Below are 21,259 nucleotides of genomic sequence, written 5' to 3'. Positions count from 1 at the left end.
ACTTATAGATGTAGCGATGAACTGTGTTAACTGACAATGGTTTCCTGAAGTGTTCTTGAGTCCACGTGGTAAGATACTTTACACAATGATGTTTTTAATGCAGTGCCGCCTGCGGGATCAAAGGTCACGGGCATTCAATGTTGGCTATTGCCCTTGTCGCTTATGTGTAGAAAGTTCTCCAGATTCTCTGAATCTTCTGATTATATTATGGACTGTGGATGATGGAATCCCTAAATTCTTTGCAATTGAACATTGAGAGACATTGTTAGAGAGAGTAATGACCCACCTAATGTCAAAAGTGATTGATGGCCCTGTCAGCCAATCAGAATCGATGATGTCACTATGTCCCACCCCTAAGCCCCTCCCCTAGTCCCGCCTCCAAGCCCCACCCCTATGACATCACAGCCAATCAGAATCGACTACATCACTAAGCCCCGCCCCCCGTTATGACATCACAGCCAATCAGAATTGATGACGTCACTATGTCCCTAAACCCCTCCCCTAGTCCCGCCTCCAAGCCCCGCCCCTTATGACGTCACAGCCAATCAGAATCGATTGCGTCACTATGTCCTGCCCCTAAGCCCCCGCCCCGGCTCCTCCCCTAGTCCCGCCCCTGGCTCCTCCCCTAGCCCCACCCCCAAGCTCCTCCCCTAACCCCCCCTTCAAGCACCGCCTCTAAGCCCCACCTCCCCTCCCACCAGGGTCTAATATTTTAATGTCATTTTATTTCATGAATTAAAGAATGATTAAAAATACCTAGATCTTTTTAATGTATTAAAGAATTAACTAATTCTGAAATAATTAAACATAAATCAGTGTCTATTATCTAATACCCCTTTAATATTTTTAATTCTTAAATTAAAGCGCCTCCTTTTATGGTTTTTAATGCCTCAATTAAAGAAGGAATAAAAAATACCGTATCTTATGCATAATTATGGGAGGTTTTCTTCAATTTAGTGATTAAACACGAATATTTTAATACGCCATTAATATTTCTTAATTCTTGAATTATCGCGTTTCCTTTTCTGTTTTTTAATTCGTAAATTAAAGAAGGGAAACAAATAGCCGTCTCTCTCGGCTGTAAGTCTTTGCAGCAAGACGGTCAAATACCCACGCATAGAGCCGCTCGCGGAAACATGACCCCACGGCTGTAATACCTGTTGCAGACGCTAACTGTGTCTGTGTGTGCGTGCGTGCGTGTGTGTGTGTGTGCGTGTGTGTGTGTGTGTCAGGCCGGATGGTCTTTTATAACATAGTAGAGAAGCGTTCGTCACGCTTGTTTGAAGGCTGAAAAAACAAACCACCTTCTCACTGACGCCAAATGGTGTTTCTATTAAGATATTACCCGATCGATCATGGTGTGCGGGACACCCGCTGATCGGAGATGCTGCCCCGAGGTGATGAACCCGAAAAATCAACAAACTTTGGTCTCACTCACGCCAAATGGTGTTTTTAGAGCAAAAGGTGCCAGTAAGTGTTTTTCACAAAAAACCTCGTTTGAAAAACAATTTACCCTTTTCAACAATATTATAGGAAAGAACACAGGCCGTATAAGGTTTAGAATATGTGCTTTATTACATTCATTAAAGTCACACACAGAAAAAAGCAATTGTTCATGTTTATTAAACACAGCATACGTGAAAGAAAACATTAAGAAAAAAGTATTTGGTCCACTTACATGAAGAAAAAAGTATACATTCATGTTTATTAAACACAGCATACGTTAAGAAAAAAGGTATTTGTTCCAGTTACCTGAAGAAAAAAGTATATACGTTCATGTTTATTAAACACAACATACATGAAGGAAAACATTAAGAAAAAGTACTTGTTCCAGTTACCTGAAGAAAAAAGCATATGTTCATGGTTATTAAACACAAATTTGGTCCACTTACATGAAGAAAAAAGCATACGTCCATGTTTATTAAAGGGTAACCATCAGGCTGTCGCCGTAAATTAGCTGATAGATGATTATTGTCTCCAGCTGCGTATAATAAACTCAAGTCTGCTCAAAGCCACTTTTTTAAGGCAACAAGTTCGCATATTTTTTTTTGTAAAGTCAACTTATTATATTTTACACATTGTGGGATTCAAACATCAAATCCTTATCTCAACACTTCACGGTAACGTTCACATGCCAGCAGCTTGGATGTTAAGTCCTAAATCTAAACATTTTCTTTGCTCACTTGTATCGCTGCAAGTTCCTGCTTTACCACCTCATTCTGACCAAGAAACATCTGAAGTGGGTCAAAAAATAAATGAATCTGTTCTTGAAAGCAGCTTTCTCCTGGTTAGTTTTTAATACACCCTGAAGACATCAAGATTCTCTGATCAGATTTCTTGGGAGACTTTCCAAAAGGGAGACATCTATTGTTTTAATATGAAAATCAGCCGTCAGCATTTTATGTCAAGTGTTCCCTGAAAATCACAGATAACTGAATGACGGAGAACTGAAGCAACAACTTTGAAGTTTCAAATAAAACAGGGTTCATCAGCATTTTCTGGTTTATCAGAATCTGAATCAGAACAGCTTTTAATGGCCAAGTATCCACAGAATACATGGAATTTGACTTTGGTTTGAGCCGCACTCTCTCTGTACACTGTAAATGCATGCAAACATACAAACAAATTAAGTTAACCAGACTCAGTTTTCAAGCTGTAGCTTCAAGAAAATTAAGTTGACCTGAATATGATGAATGAACAAAACTATTTTGAGAATTAAGCCGTCACTTGCTGGATGCTCACAGTAAATACATTACTGTAATTTAATTTTTTCAGTACAGCAAAATAAACAAGTTACTGTAATCTAGATTTTAAGTGTATTTGAGTACTGCACACTCGCAATAATTAAGGTAATCAAATCTGCTTCAAGACAACATAAATGACTTTGTAAGGGAGCAAGTTTGCATTTTTTGATTATTTTCATTTTTAGTAAAGTCAACTTATTATTTTTTACAGTGTAAGGCATGTAGAAATACCCTAAACAGACAACAAAATTGTACAATGTTTTTTTCGCCTGAAAACGGACCGGATGTGTTGAGAGCGGCCTCCCGATCATACCTTTAAAGTTTTACCACGTGTGGACGCGTTTAAAAATTGTCACGGCTCGTGTTAATCTTTGATCCTAAAATTTTTTAATGTCTTTTTTTGCCTGAAAACGGACTGGATGTGTTGAAAGCGGCCTCCCGATCATACCTTTAAAGTTTTATCGCGCATGCACGGTTTAAATATTGTCCCTCACATAAAACATGTTCAAGCTAAAATATCTAAAAATATTTCTAGTACAGCATATTTCAGGTGCAGCAATACAAATTCTATGGAAAAGAAGAGACTTACATGATTAATTATAACATTTATTAAAATAAGGGCTTACTTTAATCAATCAGCAACTCCGTCACTACATAAACGGAAAGTTCACCCCTTAAAAGTCAAAATTCAGCCAAAAGAGGGGCACCTATTCTCGTTTTGAGCTTCTCACAAACCTTCATGCGCTGCGTCTCCTGGAACTCACCGTGGAAGAATATGAAGAGCTATTGTGGAATACTTTCGAGCAAAACTGCCGACAAAGATGTTCAGATGGTTCTCGCAGGATTCTAAGGTGACACTCCATGTGGTCCGGCTGCTGATGGTCTATTTCAGAGAGCCCACGGATGGGCTTGTCCTTCTTGCAGACGTAAGTTTGTTCCTCTTCTTTCTTAAATTTTTATTGCATTGAATAATATTCTCACAACATGTATATATTTTCTGTACCCTATAGTCATCTTCCATAGGCTGACATCGAGAAGACCCTCACCCTGCCCATGATCTAATAACACTGCTTGGTATTTGGTGAATTTGCGCATTCGCATCAGATGAGCCGAAGTTATAGTCATCCCAGCAAAGCGTGAATGTTAACCCGATTAGAGATATTTTCAAGATGCTTTCTGAAATAACTCCAATTTCATATTTCAGATGGGACAGAGCATGTAACTGTGACGCTGTAATTTCAGTGTACTACAGTACCAAGAGGAGGCTGCCAGCACACTTGAATTCATTCAAAAGTAAGCCTCTTCTTCTCCAATTGGCCTATTCCCAGCAGTCATTTTGACATTAAATTGTATGGTCAACTCTATCGTGGTGCTGTAATGACATAAATTGAAATGAAATTAACGATAGAAGGTTCACTTCTTCTATAAACAACAAACCTCTTTTGGAGTGACAAGATTAGGAATGAACATATCAGAGGGACGGCTCAGGTGGGACGGTTTGGAGACAGAGTGAGAGAGGCGAGATTGTGATGGTTTGGACGTGCAGAGGAGGGACCCATAGGGAGAAGGATGCTGAGGATGGAGCCACCAGGCAGGAGGAAACGAGGGAGGGCAGAGAGGAGGTTCATGGATGTGCTGAGGGAGGACATGCGGGTGGTTGGTGTGACAGAGGACAGGGTGAGAAGGAAGCGATTGATCTGCTGTGGCGACCCCTAACGGGAACGGCTGAAAGACAAAGAAGATGCAGAAGATCCTGTCCAAATTACTAGTGATTGTTTATCAACAATCCTGTATGTCCATATGTTTGGAATGCGCCAATAGCCATCTCGTCAATGTATCTGGTTAAACATAGTTCTGATTTTATTACCCAGCCGTGCTCTATATTGGAGATTTTATTTATGTCCAACCTCCAATCTCGGACTACCGTTTTTTCAGGTGATACATTGGGATCAATCCTGAAAGGGTGACAAAGACCTGCCGCGGCATGACCACTTCCAAAAGGACGGGTAGACTTGTTCAAAAAAAGTCGACCACGGTGAATCCCCAGGTAGCCACACTGCTCAAGAACCTGATGGATCTTGAGTGGAATTTCATATAGGTGACTAGGAACGCTCTACTCCCGCTCGTCTTGTCAGCAGTGTTTAAATTTTGACTTTTAAGGGGTGAACTTTCCGTTTATGTAGTGACGGAGTTGCTGATTGATGAAAGTAATCCCTTATTTTAATAAATGTTATAATTAATCATGTAAGTCTCTTCTTTTCCATAGAATTTGTATTGCTGCACCTTAGTTAACTACATCATTTCAAAAGGCTATATGTTGTATAGAATAAAGAATACACATTAAAATTGCTAATCAAGGTTATAGTAAAGACACTGTTTAATTGGCTGTCATGAATACTGACAAGGTATCATAAAGGTAATGGTCGAAGTGAGGATTTGTAAATGTTGCCTCAAACTTCCACGCAGTAATTCAGATATGGCGAAACAAGTGAATGATATAAAATATGTACAGCTTTGTAATTCAATAAATATTTTTGCTTTGTTGAGGGTACTAGAAATATGTTTAGATATTTTAGCTTGAACATGTTTTATGTGAGGGACAATATTTAAACCGTGCATACGCGATAAAACTTTAAAGGTATGATCGGGAGGCTGCTTTCAACACATCCGGTCCGTTTTCAGGCAAAAAAAGACATTACAAATTTTAGGATCAAAGATTAACACGAGCCGTGACAATTTTTAAACGCGTCCACACGCGGTAAAACTTTAAAGGTATGATCGGGAGGCCGTTCTCAACACATCCAACCCATTTTCAGGTGAAAAAAAAAACATTAAAAAAATTTAGGATCAAAGATTAACACTTCTTTCTATACTTAATAACAATGTTTTAAAGCATGCAAACGCAATAAAACTTTAAAAGGTATGATCGGGAGGTTGTCCCAAGACAGGGGTTACATTTTCACGTGAAAAAACATTGAACAAAAATTAGGATCAAAGGTTAACACAAGCTGTCACAGCATTTAAAAGTGTGCGAAGGTCCTTGTAGCTGGATACAGGAGGTATTACCTCTTTTCTTAAGGCAATTACGATATCTTTTCACAAAATCAGAAACCAGATCATCGTTTGCGATAGTATTTTCGGTGTATAAAGACAGCACATCTTGGTACGACACCCCGGTGGCGCTGATATATATTTAATACACGCAGTGACCTTTATTTTATTTGTAAATATTCACAAAAAGGAAACATGGGAATAGAAATGGGAAAAATATAAGTATGTACATATGTATGTACGGATATATTTAAATCTCTTTGGTGTTAAAGATATGTAGATGTTTTGTTCATGTGGTTTCTGACATGTCTGGAATAAGACAGGCTGAAGCTGGGAAAACTAATTCTCCTGTGAGTAGCGTTTTATTCTTTTAGTACAACTATTAAAAGGTCCACTATTTCTGTATTATCCGTCATGACTTTGCTATCCATCCATTTTTGTTCATAATATGGGACCACTACACGCGCGGGTCTGGGGATATTTGCGTCTTAAAAGTGTGTGTGTGTGTGTGTGTGTGTATTTGGGGTGTTTAGCGCAAAAGGTCGCACCTCTTTTGACAAACCGGACCAGCGTCACAGATCCCGTTTGAAGCAATATTTTTCTGAGGTCCTGCTGTGTCCCTCGGTCCGAGGTGTCAGGCTAAATCCCCTGATCGATGATTACGTGTGTTTTTTTGGGTCCACCATAAAACCTGATACCTGTGGGTAATGAGCTTGTTTTGGAGGCTGGTCCAGTTTTCCTGTTCCGCCTCCTGCTGCAGTGTTTTTCCTTCATTCCAGCCGCTGACCGGAGCAGACGTTCATTCTCTCGGGATGAAGTTTTCTTTTTCTTCAGAGTGCGAAAGTCTTTCACGGCAAGTGAATTAAGTAATCTTTTGATAGAAAAGCTTCTGTTTTTTGTTTTTTTTTTTTTTAAAAGATCCTCGGCGGTAAAAAACATTTTTTAAATGATGTTTTTTTGTTAGATATAGAGCCCCACGGTGAGAAAAGTTTATTCTGATGGAGCAGAAGAATTCGGCCTGACAAATTAACCCCAGAGGATCATTTAGACGACACGACAGGCCAGGGACAGACTCTCCTTTATGACGTAAGAAAATCAGCTCATAACTTTTTAAAGTGTAAATATTTCATTAATAAGTATGGTCTGTGTTACAGTTTGTGGATATTCTGTTAGGAGTTTATTTAACGCTGTTTAATCAAGTTTTTTTCCCCCAGACACAGCAGCAGAGATAGTAAACCCTCTGAAATCTCATTTATATTAAAAATACAGGTTAATAACGCGGAGCTGGTGTGTTCTAACCGACGGAGGTCTGTCGAACCGTCAACAGGGCGCCGCGGGGACGGACTCGTGTTACACGGTAAGAAGAAAAAAATCACATCATGACGTTTTTTTTTAAAGTGTAGGCTAAATATTTAATAAGTCGCATCTTTTCTTTCAGTTTGTGGCGAGACGTGACCATTCACGCTTTGCTGGGATGACTATAACTTCGGCTCATCTGATGCGAATGCGCGAATTCACCAAATACCAAGCAGTGTTATTAGATCATGGGCAGGGTGAGGGTCTTCTCGATGTCAGCCTATGGAAGATGACTATAGGGTACAGAAAATATATACATGTTGTGAGAATATTATTCAATGCAATAAAAATTTAAGAAAGAAGAGGAACAAACTTACGTCTGCAAGAAGGACAAGCCCATCCGTGGGCTCTCTGAAATAGACCATCAGCAGCCGGACCACATGGAGTGTCACCTTAGAATCCTGCGAGAACCATCTGAACATCTTTGTCGGCAGTTTTGCTCGAAAGTATTCCACAATAGCTCTTCATATTCTTCCACGGTGAGTTCCAGGAGACGCAGCGCATGAAGGTTTGTGAGAAGCTCAAAACGAGAATAGGTGCCCCTCTTTTGGCTGAATTTTGACTTTTAAGGGGTGAACTTTCCGTTTATGTAGTGACGGAGTTGCTGATTGATTAAAGTAAGCCCTTATTTTAATAAATGTTATAATTAATCATGTAAGTCTCTTCTTTTCCATAGAATTTGTATTGCTGCACCTGAAATATGCTGTACTAGAAATATTTTTAGATATTTTAGCTTGAACATGTTTTATGTGAGGGACAATATTTAAACCGTGCATGCGCGATAAAACTTTAAAGGTATGATCGGGAGGCCGCTTTCAACACATCCAGTCCGTTTTCAGGCAAAAAAAGACATTAAAAATTTTAGGATCAAAGATTAACACGAGCCGTGACAATTTTTAAACGCGTCCACACGTGGTAAAACTTTAAAGGTATGATCGGGAGGCCGCTCTCAACACATCCGGTCCGTTTTCAGGCGAAAAAAACATTGTACAATTTTGTTGTCTGTTTAGGGTATTTCTACATGCCTTACACTGTAAAAAATAATAAGTTGACTTTACTAAAAATGAAAATAATCAAAAAATGCAAACTTGCTCCCTTACAAAGTCATTTATGTTGTCTTGAAGCAGATTTGATTACCTTAATTATTGCGAGTGTGCAGTACTCAAATACACTTAAAATCTAGATTACAGTAACTTGTTTATTTTGCTGTACTGAAAAAATTAAATTACAGTAATGTATTTACTGTGAGCATCCAGCAAGTGACGGCTTAATTCTCAAAATAGTTTTGTTCATTCATCATATTCAGGTCAACTTAATTTTCTTGAAGCTACAGCTTGAAAACTGAGTCTGGTTAACTTAATTTGTTTGTATGTTTGCATGCATTTACAGTGTACAGAGAGAGTGCGGCTCAAACCAAAGTCAAATTCCATGTATTCTGTGGATACTTGGCCATTAAAAGCTGTTCTGATTCAGATTCTGATAAACCAGAAAATGCTGATGAACCCTGTTTTATTTGAAACTTCAAAGTTGTTGCTTCAGTTCTCCGTCATTCAGTTATCTGTGATTTTCAGGGAACACTTGACATAAAATGCTGACGGCTGATTTTCATATTAAAACAATAGATGTCTCCCTTTTGGAAAGTCTCCCAAGAAATCTGATCAGAGAATCTTGATGTCTTCAGGGTGTTATATGGCTGGGGGGGCCTGGCTGCCGGTTTGTTTCTGTTTTTTGGTTTTCCTCCCAGGTGGCGTGCATTTGGGACTGAGTGGCTGTGTTGCTGAGGCTGTCAGGACCTCACCCTGATCACCTGCGACTCGTCAGGACTCACAGCTGTGGTGCATCTGGATGGAGTGGAACATGTTGGCATTTAAGACTGGAGTGCACAGTGTGTATTTGCCAGAGACTCGACCTTGTGACCAGACGGGTGAGATCGTCGTCTCGGGAGCCATCTCATCAGCAGCGGATGGTGAGAACGTCCAGGTTTGATGCACAGTCTGTGAAAGAGGAGGGGGTGAGGTCTCACGCTCGTCAGCACACTTCCTGAGGTACGTTAGATTTTGTGACTAACAGTTATACAGTCAGTAAATGTGGTGTCCCTCACACCTTATTGTATTGAGCTGTTTGTTAGTCATGTATCAGCTTCCACTGCGGTGGAGTTTTGTGAACTGGATGTTCCATGCCTGCAGGTTTGGAAGCTGATCAGTAATCAAGCCAGGAAGTGTTTGCTGTTTGTACACCTTTAAGTGTTCTGTGTGTAGAGTGTGGACTCGCATAATGGTTCCTTCTTTCACAGACTCGGTTGTTGCGGCCACCTGGGGGGTGTCGGCGGGGTCCTTGGGTCCGAAACAGCTTCTGGCTCCGGACCGTTAGCGCTGCTGGGAGCGCACCACGCCAGGCTGCACCTTTTTGTTATTATATTTTCACTGTTATGTATTAAATTCAGTTAGCCTTTGTACCGTGCTCTGCTTATTTCATACTGGGTCCTTCAAACGCTGGTCGGTTCTCCGAGCTGCGTCCGACACATAACACAGGGTGTATTAAAAACTAACCAGGAGAAAGCTGCTTTCAAGAACAGATTCATTTATTTTTTGACCCACTTCAGATGTTTCTTGGTCAGAATGAGGTGGTAAAGCAGGAACTTGCAGCGATACAAGTGAGCAAAGAAAATGTTTAGATTTAGGACTTAACATCCAAGCTGCTGGCATGTGAACGTTACCGTGAAGTGTTGAGATAAGGATTTGATGTTTGAATCCCACAATGTGTAAAATATAATAAGTTGACTTTACAAAAAAAAATATGCGAACTTGTTGCCTTAAAAAAGTGGCTTTGAGCAGACTTGAGTTTATTATACGCAGCTGGAGACAATAATCATCTATCAGCTAATTTACGGCGACAGCCTGATGGTTACCCTTTAATAAACATGGACGTATGCTTTTTTCTTCATGTAAGTGGACCAAATTTGTGTTTAATAACCATGAACATATGCTTTTTTCTTCAGGTAACTGGAACAAGTACTTTTTCTTAATGTTTTCCTTCATGTATGTTGTGTTTAATAAACATGAACGTATATACTTTTTTCTTCAGGTAACTGGAACAAATACCTTTTTTCTTAACGTATGCTGTGTTTAATAAACATGAATGTATACTTTTTTCTTCATGTAAGTGGACCAAATACTTTTTTCTTAATGTTTTCCTTCACGTATGCTGTTTAATAAACATGAACAATTGCTTTTTTCTCTGTGTGTGACTTTAATGAATGTAATAAAGCACATATTCTAAACCTTATACGGCCTGTGTTCTTTCCTATAATATTGTTGAAAAGGGTAAATTGTTTTTCAAACGAGGTTTTTTGTGAAAAACACTTACTGGCACCTTTTGCTCTAAAAACACCATTTGGCGTGAGTGAGACCAAAGTTTGTTGATTTTTCGGGTTCATCACCTCGGGGCAGCATCTCCGATCAGCGGGTGTCCCGCACACCATGATCGATCGGGTAATATCTTAATAGAAACACCATTTGGCGTCAGTGAGAAGGTGGTTTGTTTTTTCAGCCTTCAAACAAGCGTGACGAACGCTTCTCTACTATGTTATAAAAGACCATCCAGCCTGACACACACACACACACACGCACGCACACACACACACGCACGCACGCACACACAGACACAGCTAGCGTCTGCAACAGGTATTACAGCCGTGGGGTCATGTTTCCGCGAGCGGCTCTATGCGTGGGTATTTGACCGTCTTGCTGCAAAGACTTACAGCCGAGAGAGACGGCTATTTGTTTCCCTTCTTTAATTTACGAATTAAAAAACAGAAAAGGAAACGCGATAATTCAAGAATTAAGAAATATTGGCGTATTAAAATATTCGTGTTTAATCACTAAATTGAAGAAAACCTCCCATAATTATGCATAAGATACGGTATTTTTTATTCCTTCTTTAATTGAGGCATTAAAAACCATAAAAGGAGGCGCTTTAATTTAAGAATTAAAAATATTAAAGGGGTATTAGATAATAGACACTGATTTATGTTTAATTATTTCAGAATTAGTTAATTATTTAATACATTAAAAAGATCTAGGTATTTTTAATCATTCTTTAATTCATGAAATAAAATGACATTAAAATATTAGACCCGGGTGGGAGGGGAGGTGGGGCTTGGAGGCGGTGCTTGGGGCGGGGTTAGGGGAGGAGCTTGGGGAGGAGCCAGGGGCGGGACTAGGGGAGGAGCCGGGGGCCGGGGCTTAGGGGCAGGACATAGTGACGCAATCGATTCTGATCTACAGCGGTGTTCTGCTGTATCTGTTAGCTGTTTGAACTGAGCTGTTTGAGTTCTTTGAATTAACAGTCTTTTTCAAGACTTTTTTACTTTTTTTTACTTTTTCACCGTGCTCCAACGCCTAAAGAAGACCTCTAACGGTCGAAGCATCGCGACGGAGCTCTTTTATCAGCTAACCTTCATCAGCGTTGGCAAGCTAACTAGCTTGCTAACGCTTTCGTTTTTATTTTTATTTTATTTTTTAGCACTGTTGTCGTGCTGCTCCACAGCCTGCCTAGTGGATTTTTATTTTATTTTAGCACTGTTGTCGTGCGTTACCTGTGCTGCTCCACAGCCTGTCCAGTGGATTTTTATTTTATTTTTTGGCGCTGTTGTCGTGCGTTACCTGTGCTGCTCCACAGCCTGTCCAGTGGATTTTTATTTTATTTTTTACCACTGTTGTCGTGTGTTACCTGTGCTGCTCCACAGCCTGTCCAGTGGATTTTTATTTTATTTTTTACCACTGTTGTCGTGTGTTACCTGTGCTGCTCCACAGCCTGTCCAGTGGATTTTTATTTTATTTTTTACCACTGTTGTCGTGTGTTACCTGTGCTGCTCCACAGCCTGTCCAGTGGATTTTTATTTTATTTTTTACCACTGTTGTCGTGTGTTACCTGTGCTGCTCCACAGCCTGTCCAGTGGATTTTTATTTTATTTTTTACCACTGTTGTCGTGTGTTACCTGTGCTGCTCCACAGCCTGTTCAGTGGATTTTTATTTTATTTTTTGGCGCTGTTGTCGTGCGTTACCTGTGCTGCTCCACAGCCTGTTCAGTGGATTTTTTTTTTTTTTTTAGCACTGTTGTCATGTGTTACCTGTGCTGCTCCACAGCCTGTTCAGTGGATTTTTATTTTATTTTTTACCACTGTTGTCGTGTGTTACCTGTGCTGCTCCACAGCCTGTTCAGTGGATTTTTGTTTTGTTTTTTACCACTGTTGTCGTGTGTTACCTGTGCTGCTCCACAGCCTGTCCAGTGGATTTTTATTTTATTATTTTATTTTTTTTTTTTTATTTTTTTTTTTTTTTTTTTTTAGCACTGTTGTCGTGCGTTACCTGTGCTGCTCCACAGCCTGTCCAGTGGATTTTTATTTTATTTTTTACCACTGTTGTCGTGCGTTACCTGTGCTGCTCCACAGCCTGTCCAGTGGATTTTGATTTTTATTTTATTTTTTTGGGCGCTGTTGTCGTGCGTTACCTGTGCTGCTCCACAGCCTGTCCAGTGGATTTTTATTTAGCGCTGTTGTCGTGCGTTACCTGTGCTGCTCCACAGCCTGTCTAGTGGATTTTTATTTTGTTTTAGCACTGTTGTCGTGCGTTGCCTGTGCTGCTCCACAGCCTGTCCAGTGGATTTTTATTTTTATTTTATTTTAGTTTTTAGCACTGTTGTTGTGCGTTACCTGTGCTGCTCCACAGCCTGTCTAGTGGATTTTTATTTTGTTTTAGCACTGTTGTCGTGCGTTACCTGTGCTGCTCCACAGCCTGTCTAGTGGATTTTTATTTTGTTTTAGCACTGTTGTTGTGCGTTACCTGTGCTGCTCCACAGCCTGTCTAGTGGATTTCTATTTTGTTTTAGCACTGTTGTCGTGCGTTACCTGTGCTGCTCCACAGCCTGTCTAGTGGATTTTTATTTTGTTTTAGCACTGTTGTCGTGCGTTGCCTGTGCTGCTCCACAGCCTGTCCAGTGGATTTTTATTTTATTTTTTTTATTTTTTTTTTTATTTTTTTTTAGCACTGTTGTCGTGCGTTACCTGTGCTGCTCCACAGCCTGTCCAGTGGATTTTTATTTTATTTTTTACCACTGTTGTCGTGTGTTACCTGTGCTGCTCCACAGCCTGTCCAGTGGATTTTTATTTTATTTTTTACCACTGTTGTCGTGTGTTACCTGTGCTGCTCCACAGCCTGTTCAGTGGATTTTTATTTTATTTTTTGGCGCTGTTGTCGTGCGTTACCTGTGCTGCTCCACAGCCTGTTCAGTGGATTTTTTTTTTTTTTTTTAGCACTGTTGTCATGTGTTACCTGTGCTGCTCCACAGCCTGTTCAGTGGATTTTTATTTTATTTTTTACCACTGTTGTCGTGTGTTACCTGTGCTGCTCCACAGCCTGTTCAGTGGATTTTTGTTTTGTTTTTTACCACTGTTGTCGTGTGTTACCTGTGCTGCTCCACAGCCTGTCCAGTGGATTTTTATTTTATTATTTTATTTTATTTTATTTTTTTATTTTTTTTTTTTTTTTTTTTTAGCACTGTTGTCGTGCGTTACCTGTGCTGCTCCACAGCCTGTCCAGTGGATTTTTATTTTATTTTTTACCACTGTTGTCGTGCGTTACCTGTGCTGCTCCACAGCCTGTCCAGTGGATTTTGATTTTTATTTTATTTTTTTGGGCGCTGTTGTCGTGCGTTACCTGTGCTGCTCCACAGCCTGTCCAGTGGATTTTTATTTAGCGCTGTTGTCGTGCGTTACCTGTGCTGCTCCACAGCCTGTCTAGTGGATTTTTATTTTGTTTTAGCACTGTTGTCGTGCGTTGCCTGTGCTGCTCCACAGCCTGTCCAGTGGATTTTTATTTTTATTTTATTTTAGTTTTTAGCACTGTTGTTGTGCGTTACCTGTGCTGCTCCACAGCCTGTCTAGTGGATTTTTATTTTGTTTTAGCACTGTTGTCGTGCGTTACCTGTGCTGCTCCACAGCCTGTCTAGTGGATTTTTATTTTGTTTTAGCACTGTTGTTGTGCGTTACCTGTGCTGCTCCACAGCCTGTCTAGTGGATTTCTATTTTGTTTTAGCACTGTTGTCGTGCGTTACCTGTGCTGCTCCACAGCCTGTCTAGTGGATTTTTATTTTGTTTTAGCACTGTTGTCGTGCGTTGCCTGTGCTGCTCCACAGCCTGTCCAGTGGATTTTTATTTTTATTTTATTTTATTTTTTAGCACTGTTGTTGTGCGTTACCTGTGCTGCTCCACAGCCTGTCCAGTGGATTTTTATTTTTATTTTATTTTTTAGCACTGTTGTTGTGCGTTACCTGTGCTGCTCCACAGCCTGTCTAGTGGATTTTTATTTTATTTTAGCACTGTTGTCGTGCGTTACCTGTGCTGCTCCACAGCCTGTCTAGTGGATTTTTATTTTGTTTTAGCACTGTTGTCGTGCGTTGCCTGTGCTGCTCCACAGCCTGTCCAGTGGATTTTTATTTTTATTTTATTTTATTTTTTAGCACTGTTGTGCGTTACCTGTGCTGCTCCACAGCCTGTCTAGTGGATTTTTATTTTATTTTAGCACTGTTGTCGTGCGTTACCTGTGCTGCTCCACAGCCTGTCTAGTGTCGGATTCCCTGTTTGGGAATCCGCTAGCTTAGCGTAGCTACTAGCTCTTAGCCGTTTTAGCATGGCGGCTTCTCCTGTCTCTCCCGTACTTTTCTGCTCTGGGTGTGAAATGTTTAGTTATTCCTCGGCCTCTTTTAGCAGTAACGATACATGTAATAAGTGCAGCTTATTCGTAGCTTTGGAGGCCAGGCTGGACGAATTGGAGGCTCGGCTCCGCACCGTGGAAAATTCTACAGCTAGCCAGGCCCCTGTAGTCGGTGCGGACCAAGGTAGCTTAGCCGCCGTTAGTTCCCCCCTGGCAGACCCCGTGCAGTCGGGAAGGCAGGCTGACTGGGTGACTGTGAGGAGGAAGCGTAGCCCTAAACAGAAGCCCCGTGTACACCGTCAACCCGTTCACATCTCTAACCGTTTTTCCCCACTCGACGATACACTCGCCGAGGATCAAACTCTGGTTATTGGCGACTCTGTTTTGAGAAATGTGAAGTTAGCGACACCAGCAACCATTGTCAATTGTCTTCCGGGGGCCAGAGCAGGCGACATCGAAGGACATTTGAAATTGCTGGCTAAGGCTAAGCGTAAATTTGGTAAGATTGTAATTCACGTCGGCAGTAATGACACTCGGTTACGCCAATCGGAGGTCACTAAAATTAACATTGAATCGGTGTGTAACTTTGCAAAAACAATGTCGGACTCTGTTGTTTTCTCTGGGCCCCTCCCCAATCAGACCGGGAGTGACATGTTTAGCCGCATGTTCTCCTTGAATTGCTGGCTGTCTGAGTGGTGTCCAAAAAATGAGGTGGGCTTCATTGATAATTGGCAAAGCTTCTGGGGAAAACCTGGTCTTGTTAGGAGAGACGGCATCCATCCCACTTTAGAGGGAGCAGCTCTCATTTCTAGAAATCTGGCCAATTTTTTGGGATCCTCCAAACTGTGACTGTCTAGCGTTGGGACCAGGAGGCAGAGCTGTGGTCTTATACACCTCTCTGCAGCTTCTCTCCCCCTGCCATCCCCTCATTACCCCATCCCCGTAGAGACGGTGCCTGCTCCCAGACCACCAATAACCAGCAAAAATCTATTTAAGCATAAAAATTCAAAAAGAAAAAATAATATAGCACCTTCAATTGCACCACAGACTAAAACAGTTAAATGTGGTCTATTAAACATTAGGTCTCTTTCTTCTAAGTCCCTGTTGGTAAATGATATAATAATTGATCAACGTATTGATTTATTCTGCCTAACAGAAACTTGGTTACAGCAGGATGAATATGTTAGTTTAAATGATTCATTCACACTAACTGTCAGAATGCTCGTAGCACGGGCCGGGGCGGAGGATTAGCAGCAATCTTCCATTCCAGCTTATTAATTAATCAAAAACCTAGACAGAGCTTTAATTCATTTGAAAGCTTGTATCTTAGTCTTGTCCATCCAAATTGGAAGTCCCAAAAACCAGTTTTATTTGTTATTATCTATCGTCCACCTGGTCGTTACTGTGAGTTTCTCTGTGAATTTTCAGACCTTTTGTCTGACTTAGTGCTTAGCTCAGATAAGATAATTATAGTGGGCGATTTTAACATCCACACAGATGCTGAGAATGACAGCCTCAACACTTCATTTAATCTATTATTAGACTCTATCGGCTTTGCTCAAAAAGTAAATGAGTCCACCCACCACTTTAATCATATTTTAGATCTTGTTCTGACTTATGGTATGGAAATAGAAGACTTAACAGTATTCCCTGAAAACTCCCTTTTGTCTGATCATTTTTTAATAACATTTACATTTACCCTGATGGACTACCCTGCAGTGGGGAATAAGTTTCATTACACTAGAAGTCTTTCAGAAAGCGCTGTAACTAGGTTTAAGGATATGATTCCTTCTTTATGTTCTCTAATGTCATATACCAACACAGAGCAGAGTAGCTACCTAAACTCTGTAAGGGAGTTAGAGTATCTTGTCAATAGTTTTACATCCTCATTGAAGACAACTTTGGATGCTGTAGCTCCTCTGAAAAAGAGAGCTTTAAATCAGAAGTGTCTGACTCCGTGGTATAACTCACAAACTCGTAGCTTAAAGCAGATAACCCGTAAGTTGGAGAGGAAATGGCGTCTCACTAATTTAGAAGATCTTCACTTAGCCTGGAAAAAGAGTTTGTTGCTCTATAAGAAAGCCCTTCGTGAAGCTAGGACATCTTTCTACTCATCACTAATTGAAGAAAATAAGAACAACCCCAGGTTTCTTTTCAGCACTGTAGCCAGGCTGACAAAGAGTCAGAGCTCTATTGAGCTGAGTATTCCATTAACTTTAACTAGTAATGACTTCATGACTTTCTTTGCTAACAAAATTTTGACTATTAGAGAAAAAAATACTCATAACCATCCCAAAGATGTATCGTTATCTTTGGCTGCTTTCAGTGATGCCGGTATTTGGTTAGACTCTTTCTCTCCGATTGTTCTGTCTGAGTTATTTTCATTAGTTACTTCATCCAAACCATCAACATGCTTATTAGACCCCATTCCTGCCAGGCTGCTCAAGGAAGTCCTACCATTATTTAATGCTTCAATCTTAAATATGATCAATCTATCTTTGTTAGTTGGTTATGTACCACAGGCCTTTAAGGTGGCAGTAATTAAACCATTACTTAAAAAGCCATCACTTGACCCAGCTATCTTAGCTAATTATAGGCCAATCTCCAACCTTCCTTTTCTCTCAAAGATTCTTGAGAGGGTAGTTGTAAAACAGCTAACTGATCACCTGCAGAGGAATGGTCTATTTGAAGAGTTTCAGTCAGGTTTTAGAATTCATCATAGTACAGAAACAGCATTAGTGAAGGTTACAAATGATCTTCTTATGGCTTCGGACAGTGGACTTATCTCTGTGCTTGTTCTGTTGGACCTCAGTGCTGCTTTTGATACTGTTGACCATAAAATTTTATTACAGAGATTAGAGCATGTCATAGGTATTAAAGGCATTGCGCTGCGGTGGTTTGAATCATATTTGTCTAATAGATTACAGTTTGTTCATGTAAATGGGGAATCTTCTTCACAGACTAAAGTTAATTATGGAGTTCCACAAGGTTCTGTGCTAGGACCAATTTTATTCACTTTATACATGCTTCCCTTGGGCAGTATTATTAGACGGTATTGCTTAAAGTTTCATTGTTACGCAGATGATACCCAGCTTTATCTATCCATGAAGCCAGAGGATACGCACCAATTAGCTAAACTGCAGGATTGTCTTACAGACATAAAGACATGGATGACCTCTAATTTCCTGCTTTTAAACTCAGATAAAACTGAAGTTATTGTACTTGGCCCCACAAATCTTAGAAGCATGGTGTCTAACCAGATCGTTACTCTGGATGGCATTTCCCTGATCTCTAGTAATACTGTGAGAAATCTTGGAGTTATTTTTGATCAGGATATGTCATTCAAAGCGCATATTAAACAAATATGTAGGACTGCCTTTTTGCATTTACGCAATATCTCTAAAATCAGAAAGGTCTTGTCTCAGAGTGATGCTGAAAAACTAATTCATGCATTTGTTTCCTCTAGGCTGGACTATTGTAATTCATTATTATCAGGTTGTCCTAAAAGTTCCCTAAAAAGCCTTCAGTTGGTTCAGAATGCTGCAGCTAGAGTACTGACGGGGACTAGCAGGAGAGAGCATATCTCACCCGTGTTGGCCTCCCTTCATTGGCTTCCTGTTAATGCTAGAATAGAATTTAAAATTCTTCTTCTTACTTATAAGGTTTTGAATAATCAGGTCCCATCTTATCTTAGGGACCTCATAGTACCATATTACCCCATTAGAGCGCTTCGCTCTCAGACTGCGGGCTTACTTGTAGTTCCTAGGGTTTGTAAGAGTAGAATGGGAGGCAGAGCCTTCAGCTTTCAGGCTCCTCTCCTGTGGAACCAGCTCCCAATTCAGATCAGGGAGACAGATACCCTCTCTACTTTTAAGATTAGGCTTAAAACTTTCCTTTTCGCTAAGGCTTATAGTTAGGGCTGGATCGGGTGACCCTGGACCATCCCTTGGTTATGTTGCTTTAGACGTAGACTGTGTTTCATAATTATTGTATGGCCTTGCCTTGCAATGTGGAGCGCCTTGGGGCAACTGTTTGTTGTGATTTGGCGCTATACAAGAAAAAAGTTGATTGATTGATTGGCTGTGACATCATAAGGGGCGGGACTTGGAGGCGGGACTAGGGGAGGGGCTTAGGGGCGGGACATAGTGACATCATCAATTCCGATTGGCTGTGATGTCATAACGGGGGCGGGGCTTAGCAACATAGTCGATTCTGATTGGCTGTGATGTCATAGGAGCGGGGCTTGGAGGCGGGACATAGTGACATCATCGATTCTGATTGGCTGACAGGGCCATCAATCACTTTTGACATAAGGTGGGTCATTACTCTCTCTATTGTTCTTAAACTATTGGACTATTTTTTTCATGCAGTTATTCACAAAGTGGTGATCCTCGTCCCATCTTTGCTTGTGAACGGTTGAGCCTTTTGGGGATGCTCCTTTTATGCCCAATCATGACACTCACCTGTTTTCAATTAGGTGTTCTTTGAGCATTCATCAATTTGGCCAGTCTTTTGTTGCCCCATCCCAACTTTTTTGAAATGTGTTGCAGGCATCCATTTCAAAATGAGCAAATATTTACACAAAAACAATAAAGTTTATCAGTTTGAACATTAAATATCTTGTATTTGTGGTGTATTCAATCGAATATAGGTTGAAGAGAATTTGCAAATCATTGTATTCTGTTTTTATTTGCAAATTACCAATGCCCCAACTTCATTGGAATTGGGGTTGTAAAAGTACATGCAAAGTGATGCGTAAAATGGCACTAACAGTGGCTGCGCGTTATTAGAGGACCTTGCAAATGGTGCAATCTGACGTGAGCATGTACTCAGGGAATGCGAGGATTTACTTGCAAATGACGATAATTGGCTTGTAAACCAATTTCAATTACCAAGGCCACTGTTACTGGAGTTGCACACAGAAGTGCGTTCAGCCCAGAGCGCAATACGATGTGAACCCAGGGGCTGTCTGTGCGTACATAGGTGCTGACCACGCTGGGCTTCCTGGTATCAGGGGCAATCTAGCGTGAGCTGGCTGATTGGTCAGGAGTGTGCCAGTCAACCTTGCGCTTAGCCACAATCATCCAAATCTGATCCAGGTACATTCCAACATTACTGATTCGTACTTGGCTGGGAGACTGCCTGGGCAAACCAAGAGCTAGGAGCAGTTTGTCTCCATGAAGAAATGGAGTTGTGTCACAAATAGCATGCTGCTTTAAAGCTTTGGCCAAATCCCAATTAGCTCAGTGACAGATCTGCTGTGGTGTCTAGGGGCCTCATGTACAAAGACTTGCGTGGACTTGCGTAAAAGTTGGCGTACGGCAAAACCCTGAATCTGGCGTAAGCACAAATATATACAGATGTACGAAAGTGTGCGTCGGCATGAATTCACACACGTTCCGTTTGTATATCCCACTGAACGTGGAATTGAGCACGGAACCAAACTCCTCCCTGGCCATGCCCCATTTAAATATGCAATTTCATGTAAATAGGCCCTTTGAGCTGGGATTCCCCACAACGCCACATCAGACAATATGAACACAGGAAAGAAATTATACTATAGATGACTGGAAATTACATGGAGACATGCAGGGATAATTTTCATTCAGTACACTGTTAAACGGATGAATCATGAAACTGGAAAAATGTTTGTGGGGGCTCCGGAGCGCGCGCATGTGTGTGAGGCCGACACGCAGAACAGTGCACACACACTGGCATTAAAAAGGTGAGGCTCGTAATATGACTCCAATGAACAATTCTTGACATATGCCAACATCTCTATCTGGGACCACACCCTTTATCGTCCCAAGTGTTACTTCATTGAGCTGTATTTTCTAAACTGCAGCAGCTATAAATTTTCCAAGGTATTCACAATGTTATGAATGACCAATACGTTTGGTTCATTGAAAAGTGTAAAATTCTATTTTGATATTTTATTATTTTAAGAGAAAATGGCTAAAACAAGTGGGCCAGCTTATTACTGTACATTGAAAGAAAATGAACATTTGCCAAATATGATGAAATTTTATTTTCAGTCATACTGTTATCAATGGAATATTTATTTAAAGTGAAAAATCTAAAACAAAATTTGTTCTTTAGCAGACAGCAGTATCTAGAGAACTTAAATGTTTTAAAGATTATCAGGTAAATTTCCCAACATATATGCACATAAGGCCAGAAAGTTTAAGTTACTAAATATGTGGTGATTCCGGATGGTATGTAGGTCATTTGACCTAATGTTTTACACTTTTCAATGACCCAAATGTACTGGTCACTCTGAACATTTTAATACCTTTGAAAATCTGTAGCTGCTGCAGATGTTCAATTGGATTCAGGTCTGGGCTCTGGCTGGGCAACTCAAGGACATTCACAGTGTTGTCCTGAAGCCACTCCTT

Source organism: Thalassophryne amazonica, chromosome 1 (genome assembly GCF_902500255.1).
Source record: "Thalassophryne amazonica chromosome 1, fThaAma1.1, whole genome shotgun sequence".
NCBI lineage: Eukaryota > Metazoa > Chordata > Actinopteri > Batrachoidiformes > Batrachoididae > Thalassophryne > Thalassophryne amazonica.
The sequence above is the reverse complement of the archived record's forward strand: the minus strand, read 5'-3'. Positions refer to the sequence as shown.